Raw genomic sequence first — 13113 nt, forward strand, 5'->3', positions numbered from 1 at the left:
GTACTCATCAGTCCATTACAAGTGAAGTATAGTCAATGTAAATTTAAGTAGAAAATTGAATAGTACAAACGAATACTTTCTAAAAACAGTAAGAAAAATGGGTCTAGAGCAGTCAAAAGGACTTTTTTTTTAAGATTTTATTTATATATTTGACAGAGAGAGACAGCGAAAGAGGGAACACAAGCAGGGGGAGTGGAAGAGGGAGAAGCAGGCTTCCTGCCGAGCGGCGGAGCCCGACGCCGGGCTTGATCCCAGGACCCTGAGATCATGACTTGAACCAAAGGCAGTCACTTAACCAACTGAGCCACCAAGGAGCGCCAGTCAACAGGACTTTTAAAGGAGTAGGGAAAAATGCTGATTTTTAAATTTGACTAGAAATTCATTAGAGAAACACAAAAGAGAAAATATGGGAGAGGAAAGGATTAAATTTGACAAGGAGTATGCCAAGATACTGGAACAGGCTAACCTGATGGTGTTTGGTGATTTATTTTATCAATAATGGGGTTAAATTTGGGTAAATGGATTTTGAATATGAAAGATTATGAATCACATGATTAGAAATACAGATTTACTATGTATTGAAGCTTGGGGATGGTGATTATGAAAATAATGTTTTAGGATTATGAATTTGGTGGTGGGTAAGTGGTACATATTGAATTCAACAGTGACTGGAAATTAATTAGTCTGATGATTTGCAAGTAATATGTTAACATTTCAAAGATATTAATGTCATTAAATGGGTATAAAATGATTATATTGAAACTTTTAGCATTTCCTTTCAATTTTCCTCCTGAATCTAATTATAAACAATGAAGAGTTTGATGAAAACTACAGAAGTAAATATTTGGGTAGAGTGCTGCTTTCTCTAAAAATGTCTGTTAATCAAATCCTATGATTCCTCTAGTTAAAAAAGGATGCTTTCCTACAATTCCAAACTCCAGGCTTCCAGGAAATATCAATGTTATATCTTCTTTTAAAAAAAATTACCTATCTATTTTGAGAGAGAGGGAGAGAGAGAGAGTGCATAAGCATGGGCAGGGGCAGAGGGAGAGAGAATCCCAAGCAGACGCGGCACACAGGGCTCCATTCCATGACCCTGAGATCACAGCTTGAGCTGAAACCAAAAGTCAGATGCTTAACCAAATGCACTACCCAGATGCCCCCAATATTATGTTTTCTTAATTTTTTATAATAAGATTACTTTAAAAGAAGACGGTGATAAGAGATCTACTGATTAATCAAAAGTCATAAATACATCTCAAATTTAGTTGTCTTCAGAATCCTCCGGGGATTTTTTTTTCAAGATTCCAGAGCTCAAATCCTCTGAGATTCCAAGTTATTAAGTCTGAGATAGGACACAAAAATTAATAACTTAAGTGTTTCTGAATTGTGATGCTGTAGTTTTCCTGAATACATTTTGGGCAACACTGTCCTAGAGTTCAGAGTCAAGCCATTTCCCTAATGAGATAGTAGTTCATTAGTAATACTTTGGGAACTTACTTAATTCTCCAGTGCTGCCACAACACTTCCTATTTTACAAGGACATAAGACATAAATTAAAAACAAAACAAAAAACCCAGAATATTGTGATTCATTACTCCAGAAATCTAAGGTATTTTACTGTATGCCTTAAATTGATATTTTAGTTTTTTTGAAATAGGGATGATGATATCTTCAATTTGGTTGAACTTGGTATTTATTGTCTTAAATAAAATCTGTGTAGTAATTTGATAATTAACTGTTTCAATGTTCATACTGCCCTTTTATCTACACATCCAATTCAGGCTTACACCTTTAGTATATATAGTTCATTAAGGACATTTCACTTCTATAGATTAATGATTCGTTTACCAAAGTGTTTGGAGCTAATTTTAACTCATTTTTAGATTTTTAGATTTGAGATAAAGTTCAATTATATTTATGTTTTCTCATATTCAGTCTGAGGGCACGATGGTTAATACACACAGGAAATCAGGGGAGATGAAGTAAACAGAACTTTCAATGGTATCTCATTAGAGTTACATTTTGGAAAAGAGAGCTCAGTGGAGGCTAGATTTTGAACCCTGGTCCTATCAGTGTCCATGACCTCTCCAGGTACATTTTTAGCATTCTAACTTAATAAACTCAAGAAAAAATAGTTTAATAAATCGGCTCTGGCAATAACAACACCTTGCAGTTCAGTATTTTTTCTAATTATATGAATAGATACAGTGTAGTTCACTTTATTCCATGGTGTGAGATTTAAATGAAATAATGCTGATAAAAGTGCTTTAAAATTCATTGAGTCTTTCAACAATATATCACATAATTAAAGTCAAGTTTTAGGGTTAAAAAGAGAGTCATATTTTTTAAAAATTATAAAAGTATTACATTATTTTCCAAGTGTTGGGCAACATACTCTAAAATAAATGAAACAACAAAACAATCAGCAAAAATTCACTATCCAGAGGTAACCAATGTTTACTCCTGGGAAACAGTCTTGCAAACAGCTTTCATTGGGCTTTGAAAGAAAATAATAGAATTTATAATTTTAACCACTTTAAAAAATTCAGCATCACTTAATTCAGAGTTGGATTGACACTGTTGCACTAACTTATGTGTATGTGAGGTGATCATGTATTTTAGATGTGAAGGAGTACTGAAGGAAAAAATGGAAAAGCCACAATTAGAAGAGCTTGAGATCCTCTTATTTTTAGATATTTACTATTTTTAGATAGATACTTATTATATTTAGATATTGTGATTCATTGGAGTTTTTGTGCTATAACACATATGTTTTCATTTTATTTTTTTTTTAATGTTGAAGTAGACAATTTAAAGTATTAGGTAAAAAAAAAAAAATAACCGTGGAGAGGGGGATTAAAAATTAATTTGTACCACAAAGAGATTTAAGAGCTGTCCCATGGAAAAGAAATTGTAAAACTTGGGAAGTTGGTCAGTTACACTCTCAAAGTCTCAACATTTAAAAAACAGAAAATAGTAACTTCTAATCTGATGCATGGAATTTATTACATAAACATTTGAGTAAGATTTTTTTTTTTCACCAAAATGTCTAATTGACGTTGGGAAAGATGTAAATTTACCAGACTAGATTTAAAAACATGTTGTAAAGCAGGTGGATGGAACTGAAAACTGAATGAGACCATTTTAGCAAGCACTACCAAAGAGCCTTTTGTTCTATTTATATTTATGTTTCTTTGGGAAGTATTTTTTTATAGCAATTTTTTTAAGAAAAAAATTTTAAAAATATGCTGAAATGAGAACCACTTCTTAAAATCATTATTCTATCAACTCTTAAGAATTTTAAAGATGAATGTGACTACTTAATCATAACCTATTTCTTTTTACTTCTAAATATTAAATAATTATTATTAGTTTTTATTTATAAATATTAAACAAGTGAGACAAATAGTTTATCTCATTTTAAATTTTTAATAATTGTAGCTCTTTTGTTGTTAAAATAGTAATAGGAAATTACATGCAGAAGTAAATTTACTTGTAGTACAACTCAATATTATTTAACAGATGGTGATGTTTGATCTGAATCATTTGGAGACCAAAACAATGCACTCTGTCAATTCATTGTTCAAATGTTAATTCATTCCGCAAATGTTTTTACATGCCTTTAAAGAGTCAGGATGAAATGCATCATGGACTTGGAGTAGAATGGAGTGTTTCTTCAGGGGACAGCCAAAAAAAATTGCATATATTGGGGTGCCCCAGATGTGCCACTTTGGCCTCAAGATTATTTTGAGTTAAGAGTAATTAAAAAGCTGTTTTCACCTCAACTGCCTAAATTTACATTGGAAAGGAGAGTTTGTACAAGGAGGAGAGCTATTAACAGAGACACCCTTTTACCAAAGAACCTCATCTGCATAATAGGGCAACCTTTGTTTTTCAAACATCTCCTTTCATCTCCTGCTAATGGTCATTTTCCCTACCTCTTATAAGCAGTATATTGGCAGCATCGTCTTTGGAATCTCATGTCTGTATGGATTCCCCATAAATCCACGTATTTAATTTTCTAGTTTTAATCTGCCTCATGTCAATTTGATTCTAAGTCCAGCTAGCAGGACCATAGGGCAGAGGAAGGTCTTTATCCCCGACAATATATATACGTAGCAAAGAAATTTAGATTCAACTTTTAAAATAGATTTTTAAAAATATACAATTCTTTCTAGAAAATAAAAATGTATGCAAGTTTTGTTGTGTATTTAGTGTACATTACATTAAGAGTAAAAAGTAAGTACTTTAAATTCTAGTTAAATTTAGAATTCTATGTTCAAGTTTTGCCGTTATTACCATTTTAAAAAAAAAAGTGAAAAGTAACTTTTCTGATGAGATAATATTCTTTAACGGACAAAAGAGTGACTGCCACATTAAAAAAAAAAAAAAGACTTATGTGGATGGTGACTGTTGTTATTTTATGTCAGATTTTCTAGTATGTAATGAATACACTAAAGCTCCCCAGAAGGAATCATGTAAATTATGCATCCAAAGCCTTTCTAAATTGCTAGGGATTTTGATGTGATCTAGGCTATTATGTAAGTAATTATTATTTAATTTCAGTATTTAATAGTTGGATTTTATTTCTTCCAGATTGGACTGTTTATGAGTTTTTTTTAAGTGGTTTTCAGATTTTTCCTTCAATCTCTAATTTCTTTGATAAGATTTTTAAGGAATCATGAGCATGAACTACCTGAGCTTGTCAAGATAAACCCATGAAATTTCTGGGTGGGCAAGAAATTTTCTGATTATGAAGTTTCCTAGAATCACCTCAAGGGCTTAAAGGATTGCTGGGCCTCCCCCTAGGTGTGTCTGGTTCACCACTGGAGTAGCGCCTGAATATTTGCATTTCCAAGAAGTTCCCAGGTGATGTTGATACTTTCACCACTTGCAGAAACATTACCTTAGGCCATAAGCCAATGTTTCAACTTTTACTGCCTGTGTCTTGATGGTCATTTCCTCTCAAGATAATATACATTGTATTATTTAAGGTAAAATAACAAACTAACTCCTAAAGTGTGGTATTTGCAAATAAAACTGGAAATTAACTTTTTTTTAAAGATTTTATTTATTTGACAGAGAGAGACAGCAAGAGAGGGAACACAAGCAGGGGGCGTGGGAGAGGGAGAAGCAGGCTTCCTGCTGAGCAGAGAACCCAATGTGGGCCTTGATCCCAGGACCCTGGGATCATGACCTGAGCCTAAGGCAGACGAGCTACCCAGGCGCCCCTGGAAATTAGCATTTGCATTAGCCAAAGCCAAGGGTCTACTAGTATTCTTTTTTTTTTTTTTTTTTTTTGAGACAGAGAACTTGAGCAGGGGTGGGAGGGAGAGGGAGGGACTCCTTTTTTTTTTTTTTTAAGATTTTATTTATTTGAGAGAGAGAGAACCAGGGGGACAGAGGGAGAAGCTGAGCAGGGAGCCCGATGTGGGGCTTGATCCCAGGACCCTGAAATCATAACCTGAGAGGAAGGCAGAGGCTTAACTGACTGAGCCACCCAGGTGCCCCAGAAAAGAGAATCTTATGCAGGCTCCACGCAGGGTTTGATGTCACAGCAGACCAGGAGATCATGACCTGAGCCAAAATAAAGAGTCAGACACTTAACCCACTGGGCCACCCAGGCGCCCCACTAGTATTTTTTTTAACTTAGTACCTGGTCTGTGATATTTTTTTTTCATTTTTCATTTTTGTTTTTTCTAGTAATATAAGGTATTTTGTTTCTATAACAATTGATTTATACTTATTTCTGTGATTCATCTGAAAGCATATCCATCACTGAGCATCATTCTATACAATGGGAAAATATGATCTTCATATTATACAAATATCAATTATAAATATTGAAAATTCTCTCAAGGTCAACAAATTTGATCAAGTATTTTAATGAAAAGACTTATAATTTTAGACATATTTCTAAAGTTGAGTATTTAGAGTTTATGTACCCAAAAAAGAGTATTTTCAAAATTGTGTTACCTGGCATTTGAATTTAGGATTTTTTATATAATGCATTCCTGGTCATTCTTTTAGGAGAATAAATTAAAAAGAGATATTAACATTTTCATGAACACTTTGGGAAGACATGGGAACAAGCACATGTATAGTTTATGTTATAAGTTAGGCAAAATGTGAGAAAAGGTGCCTACTTTTGTGTCAAATATTAATTTAAAATTAGAAAACTACTATGAGAAATATGACTCTGAGGCAGGCAAAATACAATTCCTCTTCACTACCCCCATCCCCGCCCCAAAAAAATATAAATTTTCATAGACTCATTCATGGAACTTTGAATGCATTGTGTTATAAGGCAAAAAAGGTAATTAAGGTTGTAGATAGAATCAAGGTTGTGACTTGCATGTAATGGGCAAAGGTGAAGACAATGTGTTCATTGAGTATGCTCTTTTAAAACACAAGCACCTTTTAAGAATTTTAATACATGTGCTTATCCATTTGGGGTAGAAAACCTGATGGTAATTTAGTCTGAATATAGCTGAAAACATTTCAGATTCTTATAATAGATTTATATGTGTATTGGTGTAATGTATATTTGATGTCATTATACATGTATATACATACATACACCAATAATGTATTATTGGTGTAATGATTAAATAACACAGCTTTTATCAAGACACTTGTATTTTGAGAATACCGGATCCCAAATTTACATTTATTTATTAGGTCCTATTATTAATTTATTCATTTCACAACAATCTTAAAAGTTTTTCTGCTATGCCAACATTGTACTGCACATTAAGAATGCAAACATGAATAACCATGACCCCCACATTTTAAGGTTCTGTCAGACTAATGGGAGATAGACATAAACAAACCCAATTCAGTGCAATAAGTGTCTTACCACTTTTTATTATCCTTGAATTTAAATCTATTGCTTGAAATTACCAAAAAAATAAATAAATAAAAGAAGTGGGGGAAGGTTATGTATATTACTTCCCAGAAGGAATTAATTAGCATTGCAAAGCTAAAGTCAATCATAAATTAATAAAAAATATATTATTCCCAAGAAATTTAATGAGCCTTTTTCTGCTACTTTGTTAGTTTAAATCATTGAAATTATACATTTAGGATGATTTAGTTTAATAAACCTTATTATTCCTCAGTGTCTACCTACACATATTAACTTTCTTTACAATTTATTTTGTTACAATAAATATAGCAGTTCATTATAATTATAGATACACCAAATTGTTCAAACATAAAAATATAACTGAGAAAAGGAACTGTTTATAAAAGTGTTAATAACCCATTATAATTTATTCTCTAAAAAATAATTAGGACAATTTTTAGGTGCAGAGCATTCTTCATTGTGATTTATGCTTATTTAATATTGAAATAAAAAGGAAATCATTAAAATATATCTGTTCTGCTTTGTGATTATTTTTGATGTTTTTATGTTGTGATTTTATTGTATCATAGAATTAATATACACAAACTTAGTCATTGTGGAAATCAAATCAAAACTATAATGAGATACCATTCTTATACACTAGGATATCTATAATCAGAAAGACACTCAGTAACCTGTGTTGTCATGGCTGTGGGGAAATTGGAACCCCTCATACATTTTTTGTTAGAGAATAAAATGGTGCAGCCACTTTGGAAAATAGTTTGGAATCTCCTCATAATTGTTAAACTTAGAGTACTTATGACCCATCACTTCCAGTCCTAGGTGTATTACCATGAGAAATGAAAACATATATTCTTACAAAAACTTATACATAAATGTCTAAAACAGCATTATTCATAATAGACAAAGCTGTGAAAAAAACAGTTGTTTATCAATTGACAAATGAATAAATGAAATACAGCACAACTGTTAAGTAGGTTATTATTTTTGAATAAATGAAATATGGAGGGGCACCTGGGTTGCTCAGTTGGTTAATCATCTGCCTTTGGCTCAGGTCATGATCTTGGGGTCCTGGGATCGAGTCCCACATCAGGCTTCCTGCTCAGCAGGGAGTCTGCTTCTCCCTTTTCCTCTGTTTCTTCCTTGGCGGGTGCTCTCTGCCACTCACTCTCTCACTCTCAAATAAATAAATAAAATCTTTAAACAAAAAAAAAAAAGAAAAGAAAAGAAAGAAAAAAATCTGGAGATATACCCCAGTATGGATGAATTTTAAAAACATGCTACATGAAAGAAGCCAGTCACAAAAGTCAACAGATTATATGATTCTATTCATATTAACTGTCCAGAATAAGCACATTTACAGAGATAGAAAGTAGACTGGTGTTTTTCTAGGGCTTGGAATGGAAGGTAGGATGGGTATGGGTTTCTTTTAGGGGTAATGAAAATGTAAAATTAGATTGTGGTGGTGGCTGTACGTCTCTGTGAATATACTAAACACTGTTGAATTACGTAATTTAAATGAATTTATTTTAATATGAAATTCATAGCTAATAGCTCATAGAACTGTTACAAAGAGGTAAAAAGAAAACAGAACAAGTGCAGGAAGATTTAACAAAAATGTGGTGGAATAGATTGAAATGTTTAACCATAGATCCAGGACTCGAGGAAAGGAAGTTTTAAACTGTGCATAAAAATCATAGTGAAACATGAAGAAGAAAAACAAAAAAGACCAACAAAACAAACTGTGAAGTACCACGGAAGTTGTTTAAAACAATTCTTGGAATCTTCCAGATTCTGGGACTCTTTTTAAGAAGGACTGGAACCTCAGACGTATCAAAATCCAGATTGATAGGTATCAAACTTTCCCTACCCATTAACATGTTGGCATTCATATAACTCTGACATAAGTATAATTAATTACTCATTTATTGGGGAGGAAAATGGGATTGAGAAACTATCCCAAGGTCATCCCAATAGAATTAAAACTGCTCTTGTCACTTTATCTCAAAAGCATTTGTTCTTCTCTGTACGTCATTCATTTAAAATCACTTATTGTCTGTTATAGATAACATTGTGGCAAATGTACCCGAGATTCTGAATAAAATTTGAATGACTTTACACCTTCTGGGAAACATATAAATATATGAGCAAAGAAAGTCTATTAGTGAAGAGTCGTACTCCTATCTCCCCTTGTTTTTATAATGTTTCAACAATTGAGCCATATTGACACATCATGTCTGGCTTTCTTAACTAATTTCTTCATTTCTTCTTTCAAATCAGAATGGAGTGGACTGGAGATACCCAATCATGATACCAATAGTGCAAATATTACATTTCAGCCCAATTTCTGTTTTATGGGTTATTATCTCCATATGGCACAATTATCTACACTATAAAAACGTGGAGCATAAACTCAGAGAGGGGAAGCCGTTGTCTTACAGTAAAGCAAATAAAGACAAACTGAAGGTACTGTGACTCGTAAGGACAAATATTGTCAGGTTTAGCCAGCAAACCCTGAGATTTAGCATCATCATAATTTCATATTTCTGTTGTTGGAACAAAAAAGCCTCAACTATATGACCCATTAAAGTCCCAGCCGCTAATGCAAACCAAGTGAGGAAGCTGAGGGTTTGTAATTCCCTCCCTAATGCCAAAAGTATTTTTTGTCCTTTTTTAAAAAATTTGTTATTGTTATGTTAATCACCATACATTACATAATTAGTTTTGGATGTAGTGTTCCATGATTCATTGTTTATGTATAACACCCAGTGCTCCATGCAGAACGTGCCCTCTTTAATACCCATCACCAGGCTAACCCACCCTCCCACCCCCTCCCCTCTAGAACCCTCAGTTTGTTTTTCAGAATCCATCATCTCTCATGGTTTGTCTCCCCCTCCGATTTCCCCCCTTCATTCTTCCCCTCCTGCTATCTTCTTTTTTTTTTTTAATATACAATGTATTATTTGTTTCAGAGGTACAGATCTGTGATTCAACAGTCTTGCACAATTCACAGCACTCACCATAGCACATACCCTTCCCAATGTCTATCACCCAGCCACCCCATCCCTCCCACCCCCCACCACTCCAGCAACCCTCAGTTTGTTTCCTGAGATTAAGAATTCCTCATATCAGTGAGGTCATATGATACATGTCTTTGTCTGATTGACTTATTTCGCTCAGCATAACACTCTCCAGTTCCGTCCATGTCATTGCAAATGGCAAGATTTCATTCCTTTTGATGGCTGCATAATATTCCATTGTATATATATACCACCTCTTCTTTATCCATTCATCTGTTGATGGACATCTTGGCTCATTCCATGGAATTCTGTGTGTTTTTGCTGGCTCCTACAGAAGGCTTTTTTCCTTCTTGCTAAAATGCCTCTACTTATATATACATATGCACAATTAAAAGTAGTATATAGTAAAATCAAAACATATATTTTATGATATATAGCAAACCATATCTAATTAATCAAATTAGCTGAAATTGTACATGTTCAAGTATTATAAGCCTGATGTACTTAATGACCCATAAACCAATTCTAAATAACTTTAACATTAACTTAAAGAAGAAAAGTTCTAACTATAACAAAGTAATGCATACAAATACATAAATAATTTACGGGTAGAAATAATTTTCTACTTTTACTTTGAATAACTGTGAGGATATTAAGATCATCTGAAAAATATTGGAAAGATAATATTAAATATTAATGAACACCCATTTCCCATATGGTGATTTAGTTGGGTACTAACTCACCATATGAATCAGGTCAACTAGTATTTTTCCTCATTTTTAGATTTTATTATGTAATCTGGAAAGAAATGTAACTCAATAAATTCGGTGCTTTCACGAGGAAGATCACTCCCTGTTAAATATATTCTTGTCTCTCAACCTCACAGTTTTGTAATTGATGACTTATGGTCCCTAGCTCTAGTCTCTACATCAGTTAAATTGGTCAAAAGCTTTGATATACATGCTAAAATTGGCAAAAGTAAAGTTGGAGTAAATTTTATTCATATACTATTTTGGAATTATTTTGGTTGTTAGAAATCATTAATTATTTTTATCTGAAACAGTAGTTTGCTTTTGTCTGATTTACTGTTTTTGGTACTTTTGGTTCTAATTTCAGCTAAAGAAATTTATAACGTCTAGTGGGAAAAGGATTAGCATTCTCAGTTTTAAAGTTGGGTTTCTTAGGGATGCCTGGGTGGCTCAGTCGGTTAAGTGTCTGCCTTCCACTCAGGTCATGATCCTGGGGTCCTGGGATCAAGTCCCACATTGGGCTCCTTGCTCAGTGGGGAGTCTGCTTCTCCCTCTGCCTGCCACTCCCCCTGCTTGTGCTGTCTCTGGCAAATAAATAAATAAATAAAACCTTTTTTAAAAAAAGAAAATAAAGCTGGGTTTGTTAAAGTGATCAAAAATATTTAATTGCAATACTAGAGAATGCAGTTTAAAGCAGAGAATGAAGCTAATATAATCCTCTAGCAGTACCTAAAACAGTCAGAGAAAAAGAACACTTAGACCATTATTATATATGTTATATATGTATGAAATTGCAGAAAAATCTATCTATATATATGAAAAAGCTCACCTCTAATACTTTGTAATTGATGGTAAACCTCATTTGGGTTTGTAGCTGAATTCACACTGCCAAATTGGTAAACCAAACTATATCAAATTATGCAAAACAAAAACTCAGTAAAAGAATATTTTTTGAAGTAGTCTAGTGTTAAGAGTACTGCCAAACACCCACAAAAGCAAATTCAAGCCCTCTGGCTGAATCTCCCTAAAAATACAAGTTAAGGTTTATGGCTCATAGCCAAAAGCAATAGTAACAACAACAACAAAAGTGCATGCACACACACATGTAAGCATGCACACACACGTGAGCATGCACACACACGTGAGCATGCACACACACGTAAGCATGCACACATGTGACATGCACACACACAGGCAAGGCCCTATGAGCCAGAGTCTGTTAAAGTGTGAACTTACTCAATGAGACTCCAAAATATGTCACCTACTAGAATTATTGAAAACATAACAAATAAATGTGATTAAAGAAATTTAAAAGTGATGTTTCAAATATTAACATAAAATTTCATTTTATAAAAATACCAAGTCAATTTTCTTGAAAAAGGGCATTTTAAACATGGAAATAAGTTGAACATTTTAAAAACTTGAATAAACGAGTTTAAATAATAGAACAAATAGGTACAACAGAAGAGAGAATTAGTATGTACAAGAAAGGTGGGAAGGTATTCAGAACCCATCAAAACAATAAGAGACAAAGAAATATTAAGTATTATGAGAGATTAAGAGACATGGTGTAAAAATTGGTTATCAAAATGGAATTCCATAGGAAATGATAGGAGAATGGATTGAGAAGTTTCCTGATTGACCTATTAATATAAATAATCATTTGCAGGAGTCAAAAATTTGCAATTAGGGCAAATGAGCATAAACCCATACCAAAATCACAGAACCATACTACAGTCAAAAGCCCAGTGGCCCTTCCAAAGAGTCTATGTTCTAATCCTTACAACCTGTGACTATATTACTTTTTGTGGCAAAGGGATTTTGCAAATGTGATTAATGTGATTAATGGTAAGGATCTTGAGATGGAGACATTATCATAGATTATCCCAGGGTGATCAATTTAGTCATGTAAATCCTGAAACCCTGAGCACCTTTTCCAGCTGTGATCAGAGAGATGTGTCATGAGGGCTGTTTGTTGTTGCTGCTTCTGAAGATGGAGGAAGTTCACAAGCCTCTATAAGCTGGAAAAGGCAAGGAAAAAGACTCTTTCCCTAGAGCCTCTAGAATGAAAACAGCCTTTCTGACTTGATTTTGGCCCAGTGACACCCCTGTTGAACTGCAAATCTCTAGAACTGTAAGACAATACAATTGTGTTGCTTTAAACCACTAAGTTTGTGGTAGTATGGTACAGCAGCAAAAGAAAATTAATACATATATAAAAAGGTATTTCTTAAGACACTGAAAGGAAAAAAAAAGCTTTCAACAAGAAACATTAGACTGACATTTTATTTCTCAAAACCATCAAAGGAATTAAGTATGTGAAATGATATATTCACAGATCTGAAATAGAATAAAAAAAAAACACTTATCAACCTACAATTGTATATCCAGTGAAAGTATCATTCAAGAATGAGAGCAAAGCAGAGATATTTTCAGCTAAACCAAACTCAAGTGAATTTTACACCAAACCAAA

The sequence above is a fragment of the Callorhinus ursinus genome, unplaced genomic scaffold, assembly GCF_003265705.2.
Source record: "Callorhinus ursinus isolate GAN/ISIS: 27379988/994484 unplaced genomic scaffold, GSC_fseal_2.0 scaffold1, whole genome shotgun sequence".
In the NCBI taxonomy this organism is placed as follows: Eukaryota; Metazoa; Chordata; class Mammalia; order Carnivora; family Otariidae; genus Callorhinus; species Callorhinus ursinus.